General features: G+C 49.1%; 1 protein-coding gene across 1 annotated transcript in view; it reads left to right on the top strand.

Annotated features, from left to right (window-relative positions):
* The window catches only part of efnb1 (ephrin-B1), a 60,766-nt gene that overhangs the window by 37,864 nt on the left and 10,402 nt on the right, over nucleotides 1–12,500 (top strand). The window lies entirely within an intron of this gene.

Genomic DNA, 12,500 nt, shown 5'->3' with positions numbered 1-12,500 from the left:
GATAAAAAATGAAGACTTAAGCATGAATATATCTGCTGCTTCATGCATTTTCTCTAATATATTTTCTTGGATGATACAGGAAAATGTCTAAACGGATATAGTGATACAGGTTGTATCTCCATATATGTCCATGCCTTCTTCTTCCAATGTTGATCTCCAATTGTTTATACCTATTTTGCATTGTTCATCTATATTTATTTATACATTTTTTATCCAGGCTGATCTATATTTGTTTATACATTACGGCATCTTGCATGACTCAGTGCTTTATGCATGCAACCTTCCCCTCTGTGTCTGCCAACGTCTTTCTAATAAGTAGCTACCAACAAACCCTCAAACAACACCCACCACCCTAACACAAACCAGCCTAGCAACACCCTCTCCCCAGCACGGACGGAATTAAAAAATAAAAGCGAGGATACGTCCTTTGCGTCTCAATAACAGCAACCGTGGCTTTCGTAGCCGCTGGGCTCTCGTTTCCATTGCGGCTATTCTTGAGCTGGAGCCCACATGCTAGCCGCCATGTGACGAACCAGCCAATCACAGCGATGCCTGCGCCATATGCTACGCTGTACGCAGATGTGACCGCCAGTACTTCCCTACTTCCTGCTTTTGGTATCCTGGCTCTTGGGGGGGGCAGAAGGTCAAGGTTGAAGTAAGCCCAGGCTTCAGATGATCTGAAGACGCTAGATTGATCCCCCACTGCCCTACTTTTCACCAGGACGTAAACGCACCATATGTGCAAAATGCAGGCTACCACTCAGGTACACCCTCCCCATGTGTGTGTGGGTGGGTGTGCGCCCTCAGTCACAGGCACACACACACAAACACGCACATTCAGGCTGCTCATCTAATGCGTATTTACATGCAGACATGCGGGGATTGCAAATTAGTATGTTTGAATGTGCCAGGGTAAAGGTAATGGGGAATTAAATTGGTTAATTTCACGTGGCAGATTTAATGTTAAATTAACATAATCAAATCACACCCACTTAAATGATGGGTGCAGGCATTTGGAATTTGTGTTTGTTTGACATTAGGAAAACTCTGCGCCATGTTTGGTGGCTTGTATAAAGAAATGCAGAACTGTTTAAATAAGGGGACTGGTGGTTAAATTTGGTAGGATTTTATTAAAACATTGACGCACAAACAAAATGGAGGACGGATTTACATGGCTGCATATTTTTGCAAGTTTGATTCATGCTAACTCCCAACACGAGGTAGTAATATCGGAAAAAAATATCTGACAAAGCTTTGGGTCTGCGTGGGGAATGTTTAACCACTTAAGATGATCTACTTCTAAGAGCTCCCACATGAAATCCAGCAAGTATGGTTCGGTAACGGCATTACATGCACCAAAGCCTAAAATCGAAGTAGGAAGAATAATCAATTTTCTTTCATTCTACTTCGTTCTCGCATTGTTTCTCTGTATTCTATGCCTCTCTTGCATTGTACCCACTGATTTGATTTGCCCTAATACGTTGAAGCGGGCCATACTTGCCCTGAAGTGACGTTAATATTTAACTCGTAAGGAAATATAAAAGGTAGTGCCAACCCGTTTTACCGAGCAGAGAGAGAGCAGAAAGAGTGCATAACGCAATCACAAGATCAAAGAGTTGGGGGGTGGTTTAAACAAGTTTAAACATTTACATCAGCCTGCTAATGTGTTCCCTGTTTAAACACATGTTAATAGCTTGTTTACACTACTATTTTACTGGAAACCTCTCTGTTGAGATCTGAAGTATATTTTTATCAAACAACTTCTTTCTTGCTTGCTTAGGCTATTATTCAGATTATAGTGCAAATATTTGGGTCTCGATGAGGCCAGTATTTGAATGTTTCAGTTGGAATGGGTAAATATATATTTTTTTCTATTAAAGTGGAAACATCTATCACCCTTGGTGGATAATTTATAATTTTGTTTGTTTAAACGTTGAGCGGATGTGTATTCAAGAGAGGCTGCGAATTCCAGACGCGTCCAATTTACAGGTTTCACCAGTTTTTATTATTTTGTTCAAATCATCGCCTATCGTAACAGGCCAACACTCTTAACCCCTGATCATCTTCTGCTACCACTGCTAAGATCCTCTTTGCCTTTATATGGTTTGAGACGGTTCCACCGACGCCACCGGGGCGTAATTAAAACGTAAGCGCCCTGCATACGTCCCCCCCTCCTCGGGAGAATCCCCCATCCCGTGTAGCCGATTAGCCCGCTAAGTGGCTAACGCTAGCGCTTAAACTGTGGCTGAATTGATTTTCCGTGTTCTCCTCCTCCTCCTTGTCTTTGCTAATAAGCCCAGGTTAGCCGTGGTGGTGGTAATGGTGGTGTGTGTGTGTGTGTGTGTGTGTGTGTGTGTGTGTGTGTGTGTGTGTGTGTGTGTGTGTGTGTGTGTGTGTGTGTGTGTGTGTGTGTGTGTGTGTGTGTGTGTGTGTGTGTGTGTGGGAGGGGGGGGGATTGGGGTAGTAAGGATGCATTGCCCCAGGGGGGATAAGCAGAATTTACCCCGCTGTGAGTGCAGAGGTTTATGAGACTGGGTACAGCGTCTGTAACGTATGGCTTCCTTTCCTGCCTAGCGAGTGTCTCCTTGTGCCCACCCAGGCTAGCACAGGGGGATCCGGAGGGGTTTTCATCCGGAGAGAGCTAGCGGGCTTGCGGTTATTGTCGCTGGTTATTGCCTTTCGTTTATTACACTGGAGTTTGTTTAGAGGTGAAGGGGAAGGGGGGAGACGGCAGAGAGGGGGAGAGCGGAGGGGTGAGAGACATCAGGAGTCTCGTGGAGGGGAGGGCTCGCTCGCACAGGCGGCAGTGCATCTCAATGGTAACCACGGGTTACAGCGACTGGAGCCCCACCACCACCTCCAGCCCGCTCCTTGATGAAGCCGATATATTCATGTATTCATCTCAATTAGTCTGCTCCGTGGATGTGCGAGTACAGACCGTCAGCCCGTCTCTCTGCCCTGCTTCATGCCTCATGTTATTAAAGCACTTTACCCCCGGATCTCTCCCGTTCTCTCTCTCTCTCTCTCTCTTCTCTCTCTCTCTCTCTCTCTCTCTCTCTCATTCTCTCTTTCTCTGGTCTTAGTGCACTATTTAGCTCAGTCTCGCCCACTTCTTTCCTGTCTCTCCCTATCCACTCATCCCCTCGCTTCCTCCTCCTCCTTCACGCCCCTTAGCTGTGCACGCCAATTCAGCTCTCGCTCTTATAGGAAATGGTGCGTGTTTGATTGTGCTTTGAGTCTATAGTGTGCGTGTGTGTGGTTTGTGTGTGAGTGCATGTAGTGTGAGTATAGTGTTTGTGTGTGTGTGTGTGTGTGTGTGTGCCGGTTCACTGCCTGTAGGACGTCTTTGTTGACTCATCTCAACTGATAGCTTAGCTGTCTTCGCGGCGCGCGGGGAACACAGGAGACCACCGCGTTCACTCCCGCGCCAAGAAACAACAATGTTTATTGTTTTCTCTTTTTTTTTCCGTTGCCCTTCTCTGCTTACACAAACTTCTCCGTTCGCTCCCGCCTGCCCTCCTCCAACCCTCCTCCAACCCTTCCTGGATGACTCTCAGCCAGTTGGAGAGAGGAAGGGTAGAGAGAGGGAGAGAGGGAGAGAGGGGGATAGAGGGAGGGAGGGAGAAAGAGGGAGAGAAAGAAAGGGATTGAGGGAGGTCGAGAGAGAAAGAGAGAAAGACAGGGACAGAGGGAGGGTGAGAGAGAGAGAGAGAAAGACAGGGACAGAGGGAGGGTGAGAGAGAGAGAGAGAAAGACAGGGACAGAGAGTGTGGGATGGGAGGCGAGAGAGACAGGCTCCTCTGCTCGTCTCCGGCTCGGGTCCCTCATTACACAGAGCCGATCACTGTGGTTTTGCTGGAGACCTCGCTGCGGGCGACAGGGCAGAGGAGCGAGGGCTCGAGACGACTGGGAAGCAGCATGTTTAGAGAACAATCTCTGGTGATCGGAGAGAAAGAGAGGGAGGAAAAACCCCAAACCCGGGCAGACACGAAACGATGTGCGCCACGGAGGGCTGTGAGGAAGATTGCGCCGGACATTTTGAACGCGAGGAGGCACAGACCAAATCGTAGCGTTGAGGAACAACAGCCCATAATCTAAAACACTCGGCAACAGCATATTTCCTTATCCAGCCGAGACATCTAAGGTCATTTGCCCTCGTCTTTGCCAACAACACATACTCTCGACATCTTTCTTCACCGGCCAAGACCTCGGCTCCAATCACGGCGCCCTCTTTGCAGATGGACTTTCTATTCCTCCCTCCATCTCTCTCCTTCTCTCCATCTCTCTCTCTCTCGCTCCTTCTCGTCTCTCTCCCGTTCTCTCTCCCGTTCTCTCTCTCTCTCTCTCTCTCTCCTTCTCGTCTCTCTCTCTCTCTCTCTCTCTCTCTTTCTCTCTCTCTCACTCTCTCTCTCTCCATCTCTCTCTCTCTCTCCTTCTCGTCTCTCTCTCTCTCTCTCTCTCTCCTTCTCGTCTCTCTCCCGTTCTCTGTCTCTTTCTCTGTCTCTCTCTCTCTCTCTTCCCCCCCCCGAGGTGCCTCTCTTACATAGCACACTCCACTCCTCCGCCTCCCATTGGCTCCCGAGCATAAGGGCCCTCCCCACCGACCCGACCGAGTTGAAGTGCTGCTTGTTTACACAAACTCATTGGAGAAATATGGATCCGTAATTATAGAGGTTATTCATTTTAATGTTCCGTCCTCGCCGTGGCAACCGCCGCATGCTCGGTCAGCTCTGATTCGACGACGGGATTGGTGAGGGAGGAAGTCTTCTGCTGAGTCTTCTTTTTGTATGGTGTGTGCATGTGTGCATGCGTGCGTGTGTGTGTTTGTGTGTGTATTGGAGTATGCATCTAGGGGGTGTCTTCTTGATGGAGTCACATCTGCGCCGGGAAAAGCAAACAAACACGGATCAGGAGGCGGTAATAGGAACGGCTGTGGCTGTGTGATGCATAAATATAGAGAGTCTAAATCCTACATCGCCGGCCGGGGCGAAATCTCCCCCCCCCCCACAAACACAACCCCCACAACCCCCTCCCAACCCCCCCAGCTTCGCTCTTTGCTGATGTCGGTTTGGGAGCGGAGAACGGCCTGTGTGCCATTCCATTCCCGGCGTGACCACAGACACACAAACAGAGCAACAGAAGCAAACACAAAGACATAGGCCGTAGGCTTGACACAAAACGCACAATAGGTACAAAGACACATCTGCAATATACTCAGCTCTATATTTGTGTGTGTTATATATGTATGTATGTATGTAGAGAGAGAGAGAGAGAGAGAGAGAGAGAAATAATATTATATATAACTCCCAAGTATATTATTTCTATGTATATTGAAAAAGGTCCCCAATAACAATCATCCATCCATCCATGCGCGGAGACACATCATCCACTCACAGACACTCAATAGCAGCCCACGTTGTAATGCTCGCGATCGTCACACACGCATGCATCATCACCCGAGCGTCTTCCTGCACACAGATCTGCCAGCGTAATGGATGTGGCCGTATGCATTGTCTGTTCCTTAATGCCGCGCAGAGACACATCATAGCTGCGCATAGATCTCTTTCGTCAGCAGTTCCAGTCGGGGGGAATGTGTTTGCTGCCAGGCCCATATTGCCTGGCTGTACACCATGATGGATGAACGGCAGGATGAAACAGGGGGCCCTGTAAAGAATGGGATATCTCTGACCTGATGAATAAATGCATCGCGCTACGGTAAAGGGTATGTCGGGTTTTGTCGTCCCGCACGCCCGCCTCTGAAAGAGAGATGGCGTTTTTTTTTTCTCACTTTGTTTTTGTTTTAGTTTTGTTTAATCGTTTTTCTTTTTTCACGAAGATGTCCTCGATTTTTTACTTTCTCACTCCTGCCTCGCCCTGATCCATTTCTCCTGCTAGCTTTTTCATTTCGGATCATATTCGATCTCTCGTGGTCTCTCTCTCTCTCTCTCTTTTTCTCTCTCTCGCTCTCTCTCTCTCACACATACTCCCTCTCTCACTCACACTCTGTCTCGTCCCGCCTCCTTCCTCCATCGCTCCGGCACAGTGACAGATCCCTCAGGAAATTGCTTCTATACTCCAGACTTTTTTGTTTTCTGGCTGTTTATTTGTGCTGGGGCTCTGTCAGAAGCCAGAGGCCTTAGGACCAGGAACTGGGGGCTGGTGGTGTTGGGATGGTGGCTTGGTGCCAGTGTGGGGGGGTCCTGGTCAGTCTGTCGGTGTGTCTCTGCACAGAAGTTAAGCAGCAAAACCCTTCACTCCTTCGGAGCAGAAACTGATCCAAGATCAGTAGGCTTCCTCACGTAACCTATACCAAGGATAAGCACAGAAGAGGTCCACCGAAGATGTAATCAGTGTGTTTCTGTGTGTAGCACAGCGTGTTTCTGTGTGTGTGTGTGTGTGTGTGTGTGTGTGTGTGTGCAGGGTGTGTGTTTGTGTGTGTGTGTGTGCATAAGCTCAGTGTGCACATACCTGTGCGTGCTTACAGCACATGCGTGTGTGATTTTCCATGCACTGTGCTGTGTCTGTTGTGTGCACATACCCACACTGTGTCTGGGTTTGTGTATATCAGAGTGTGTAGTCGCGTGTGTGCGTCAGCCCCTGACTGCGTGCGTATCAGGATGTAATCAGCAGCATTCTCAGTGGTCTGCTGTGCTCTCTGATTGGGGTTTTGGCGAAGAGGAGGAAGGAGGAGGCTCTGGTTCTCCCCCTCCTCCTCCACCTCCTCTGAGCAGGGGGAGCTGGGGCTGTGGTTTTGGAGCAGCGAGCGGCCCCTGTACGCTGGGTGTTCCCACATCAGCATTCAGCTGGCGTTTGCATCATGTCCTCCGCAGCCCTGTCTCACTGTCCGCCTGCCTGTCTTACCGTCTGTCCCTGCAGTCACTCGGCCTGTCCGTCGGCATGTCGGTCCGTCCCTCTGTCTCTCCGTCTGTCTGTGTGACTTTCCGTTTGTTTCTTCGGAAGTCCGTCTGTCAGTCTGTCTATTTTGTTTTACGTAATTTTCTTGATGTCAATTCTCATCGTACGTGCTCAGTGGGTCTGTCTGTTCTTGTGTGTGGGTGTCCAGGCCCAACTGTCTCTCTGTCTCTGTCTGTCAAGGTGCATTCCCATGGTCACTACTTTTACAGAAACCGTCAGTCACGTCCGTTGCACCATCTATCTGTCTAGCTTGTCAACATGCATCCCTGTTCAGGTCTATGTCAGTGTCTGTGTCTGTGTCTGTGTGTGTGTGTGTGTGTGTGTGTGTGATGGCGAGTGTTCGGAGGGGCTGTGCGTGACTAGGGTGTCTGGGTAGCTTGAGTCAGCTGTGTCCATTTGACTCCATGTAATTCGGAAGAGGGGAATGCCTTCGGGGCTTTAAGGAACGAGAGCACACTGGCACATTTACAAACGTGCACACAAGCGCACACACACACACACACACACTTAAGTACACACTCACACACACATGCATACGCATGTGCACAGACATGCATGCACGCACATCAGGAACAGACATTAGCAACCACAAGTGAGCAAAACACACAAGCCAAACAAACAAACAAAAACATGAACAACAAACATTAACACAAAGTACAATACCAAACACAGACACACACGCACATTAGGAACACACACATTGGCAAAAAATACAATACCGTGCACACACAATACATAATCATATAACATATTTAATACCATACATATAAAATCGTCAAAGGTCAAGTTCATCCACCCACACAAATGCACTCTCTCCCTCTCATCCCCTCTCTCTCTCCGTACTTTTCGCTCCTTCTCATGGATGGTCGTTTCCGTCGACAACAGATGGGCCAACTTGTTCTATCCTTCTTTGAACAGAACTCTGCTCTCCGTCTTCCTTCTCTCTATCGCTGTCTCTGTCTCGCCCTCTACTGTCTGTGTACACTCCTTTTCCCCCACCTTCAATAACTCCCTTCCTGTTTGTTAAAAACTCTTTTGCGCTGGCTTTCATGCATTACCGATCGTCTCCTCTGATACTGTGCAGCCCTCACTTTATTTGCTTTCTTCCTCCTGCCTGTTTCCTTTCCTGCTCCTTGATGCGTGGGAGGTACAGTTCTCTTGTTCGCTCCGTGGATTGTTAGGTGGTGGGGGGGACAGGGGTTCTGTGTGATTGTACCGGAGTACACTGACCTACGCAGACAATGGCGCCGCTCCCTACTGGTGGCCACTTTTAAAAAAGGTCACTGGAAATTGAAGGCTTGCGATAATCGCCTTGGCGGAAGGATGGGGACGTTCCCGTGCATTTGATGTACGCCAATGGGCTCTAGGGCCTGGAGAACCTTCGTGACCGTCTCATGTACGGGAATGTCCCCATCCTCCCATTGGTTGCCAACCTGTGACCTCAGAGGTGCCAATCAATTTTCATGAAGACGTTTCGCGGACCACCGTGAAAAAAATAGGTAAATACACATGCTAAGCAAGGAGTGCCAGCAACCCCTTTACACACAATTATTAGTACAAGAAGGCCATGGCCAGGGTAAACAGTGGATGGAACTATTCAGGAACGCTGCTTATACTCCCATTGTGTTTATTTACACAAATTAACACAAAACATTGATGGAAAACATGTCAATGGAATTGGAGGAGGGATGCACAAAGGGACCCTTTTTTCCAATGAATAACAAGCAATATATACTGAACAATATTTATACAATATTTATTTTCAATTTTCAAATACATTTTTCTATTATTGTATATTTGTCATGGATAAAAATGTAGCATCTGTAGAGGCTTGTACTGCTTTAGGCCCTCCGTCCTCCATGGTAAACTACATGAGAGAATGGTCGGACACACACACACACACACACACACACACACACACACACACACACACACACACACACACACACACACACACACACACACACACACACACACACACACACACACACACACACACACACACACACACACGCACACACACACGGTGGGGGACACACGGGGACACCACTGACATGCGCACACACACATGGCAATACCACACACACACACGTGCGCACATGTGCACGCACACACGGCGACACGACACACATGTAGACAAACGCCTTAAGCAGGGCTGTGTCTTGTCCCTTTGATGATCCAGTTGACTTCCTGGTGCACCAGGGCGGAGGGGGCTCCCCCTCTCATCCATCTTAGCTTAGCGTCGCCGGGTTAAAGATTACTTTTTGATTGGTACACATTCCGAGTGGCCTTCAGCGCTGCGCGGGCCCGCCATCTCCCACGGCATTCCGATCCATCCCAACGACCCTCCTTCATCTGAACTCCCTTCCACCACCAACGCCACCAACGCCACCAACACCACCACCCCGATCTGTGCGGCTCCACCCTTGGGCCGGATGTTATTTCATTAAGATGCAGGAGTATGGTTGGGAGGCTGGGTGGAGGCGGGGGGGGTGTGGAGCTGTCTCTGTGTAGAGTGCAGAGTCCCCTGGCTGTCAGTGCTGTGCCTATGGACAGATAGCATAAGCCAAGGATCAGTGTGTGTTATCTGCACAGGTAGGGGGAGGGCTCTTTACCTGGTGTGCCGTGCTTCTCCAATGATTACAAGAGCAAACGGATCTATAGTGTGTGTGTGTGTGTGTGTGTGTGTGTGTGTGTGTGTGTGTGTGTGTGTGTTTATCTGCGTGCGTGCGTGCGTGCGTGTGTGTGTGTGTGTGTGTGTGTGTGTGTGTGTGTGTTTATCTGTGCGTGTGTGGGTGTGTGTGTGTGTGTGTGTGCGGTTGGTTTTTTGTGGGCTTAATGAAATAATGTGTATATTCCCCTAGCTGCCATGGTTTCGAAATGTATTGCAATGGGGGCGAGCATGTGCCCTTTACACACACATACACACACACTCTCTCACACAGATACACACACACACACACACACACACACACACACACACACACAAACACACACACGCAAACAGACACCCACATGCACACTGAGTCTCATGCACGTCAAGACGTAGACAAACAGTTAGTCCCACATGACCAATACTAACCTTTTGCTGCTGAGCCTGTGTGAGTGTGAGGTAGAGAGAGGGTAGAAGGTCTGTGGGGGATGGGGGTTGGGGGTTGGGGGTGGTGGAGCTAGGGCATAAGAGAGAGAGACATACAGCGATAGCACTAAGAGGGAGCGGGAGAGAAAGAGATAGACACGGATAGGAAAAAGAGAGAGGGGTTATGCTTTAACCTTTAAGGGAAACGCAGAGGTATCTGTTAATTTGCGTTTGTTTCACCCGGATTCAGGCAGAACTCTGATTCCCAGATACCTCGGCGTGTCCCTTTAAGCTCTTGCCACTAAGAAGGTGAAATGCCACGTGTTTTTCCCCTTCTTTCGCTTTCCTTTTTTTTTCGTACTCTGACCCAATTTCTCTTTTCTGCTTCTTTCCCCGAGCATGCAACATTTCAACCGCTATTAGTCAAATGATGCACTACACCACAGTGGAGGGCAGGGGCACGGCAATGTGTGTGGCGGGTGTGTTTGTGTGTGCGTGTTTAGGTGTGTGTGTGTGTGTGTGTGTGCTGTGGTTTGTGGGGGGATCGCCCCAACGCTTGTTTTTCTTTATTTTGACCTGAAACGTTGTCTGCAAACGCACACACACCCAACCCAACACCAACACAACCCCAAACACAACCCCATACACAACCATACACCTGTTTTGGAAGCTGTGTATCTGTTTGCGTACCCACCTGTTCCTTGTAGTGGGGTACGTCTTTATAGCTGGCATGTGTGAGTGCATGCATGGGTGGGTGGGTGGGTGGGCGCATGTGTCTCTGTGCCTGGGTGTGCTCGGGTGCATGCACTTGTGTGTGTGAGTGTGTGTGTGTGCTGAGGGTTATCTAGATGCAGAGGAGAGGCTTGGATGAATGGATGTGCTCGTAAGTCTGTGGGAGTGGGTGCGTGTGCGTGTGTGTGCGCGTGTGTGCGTGTGCGTGCGTGTGAGTGCGTGTACATCTGTCATGTTTGAGTCTGAGCCGTCTGTTCCTGTTTGAGACAGATGACTGCCTGTCCTCCCCAAGGTCCTCCTGTTATTCTGCATCCCTTGTCTTCCAATGATCCAAGAACCCGCTCACGCTGTGTGCGTGCATGTGTGTGTGTGTGTTTATGATATTTGATCAATGTACATTTTTTCGTGCAGGATTTTTCGCCTTTGTGTGTGGTACCTTTGCTGTTGTGTTTGTGTGGATCTTTAGCGGATCTATGTTCTTGTGTGTTCGGTTGTCATTGTGCTGTGTTATTTTTGCATGTCTGCCTGTGCATCCAGATATGTCGGTTATACACCAGGGTATATAGTATAATGCAGCGGAAAGCTAATGTGTGTGTTTGTTTGTATTCCGCCGTGTATGGTACTCTGATCTTAGTTTCTCACTGCATCATGGCAATCGTATGCGTGTTGCAACTTTGCGAGAGAGGCAGCCCGGAGAATTGAACATGTTGGGGGGCGGGATGGGAAATTCAGTGGTGTTAAATGTTTTTGGGCTTTTGCTTCACCAGATAGGTCACACACACCTATCCGGTGACACACACACACACACACACACACACACACACACACACACACACACACACACACACACACACACACACACACACACACACACACACACACACACACACACACACACACACACACACACACACACACACACACACACAGACACAATCAACAAACGGAAGTCAGCGGGGCGCTGCGGCAGCCGACAGGCCCTCTTGAGAAGGTTAAAAGCTGTCATAAGTAGTCTTTGAGTCCCTGTCCCAGTGGTGCGGCCCACTGCTGTCCATAGTGCCCTGGCCCCGGCTTAGGGCTCCTCTGGGACAGTTCCCACTGGTGCACTAGGACCACACACGCATGGTCTCACGCTCACACACACACACACACACACACACACACACACACACACACACACACACACACACACACACACACACACACACACACACACACACACACACACACACACACACACACACACACACACAAATGATTGTCAAATATCACACACACCTGCATCAAAGATCAGTAGGAGGACCTTAGAGAATAGCAAGTGAGAACTTTTAAAGGACAAGACAGAGGCAAGACTTAAGATTCAGTACACACACACTTGCATCACTTTAGATGTATCACCTCCTACTTCTTCTTCTAGTATTTAGATCCTCTTCCTTCTCCTCCTCTCTACCCTCTCTTCATCACCTTCCCACACGCACACACACAGACACACACATGCACGCACGCATACATGCACACAAGGCATCAAGTCACACTCGGCGAAAGAGTCCTGAGCTTATTCTGAAAAGGAATATTCCACTCCCTCTCTCTCTCCCTCTCTGACTACCCCTCCCTCGCTCGCCCTTCTATCCCATGGTGCTCTCTGCTGGGAGGGCTTAGAGGCACCCTGTCATTTTGGTGACAGAGGAACTCTGTAAGTCCTCCCTCTTCTCCTGGCTACACAGCACACACACACACACACACACACACACACACACACACACACACACACACA

The sequence above is a fragment of the Pollachius pollachius genome, assembly GCF_949987615.1.
Source record: "Pollachius pollachius genome assembly, chromosome: 10".
In the NCBI taxonomy this organism is placed as follows: Eukaryota; Metazoa; Chordata; class Actinopteri; order Gadiformes; family Gadidae; genus Pollachius; species Pollachius pollachius.
Note: the sequence above shows the minus strand (reverse complement) of the source record. Positions and strands in the feature narration are given on the sequence as shown.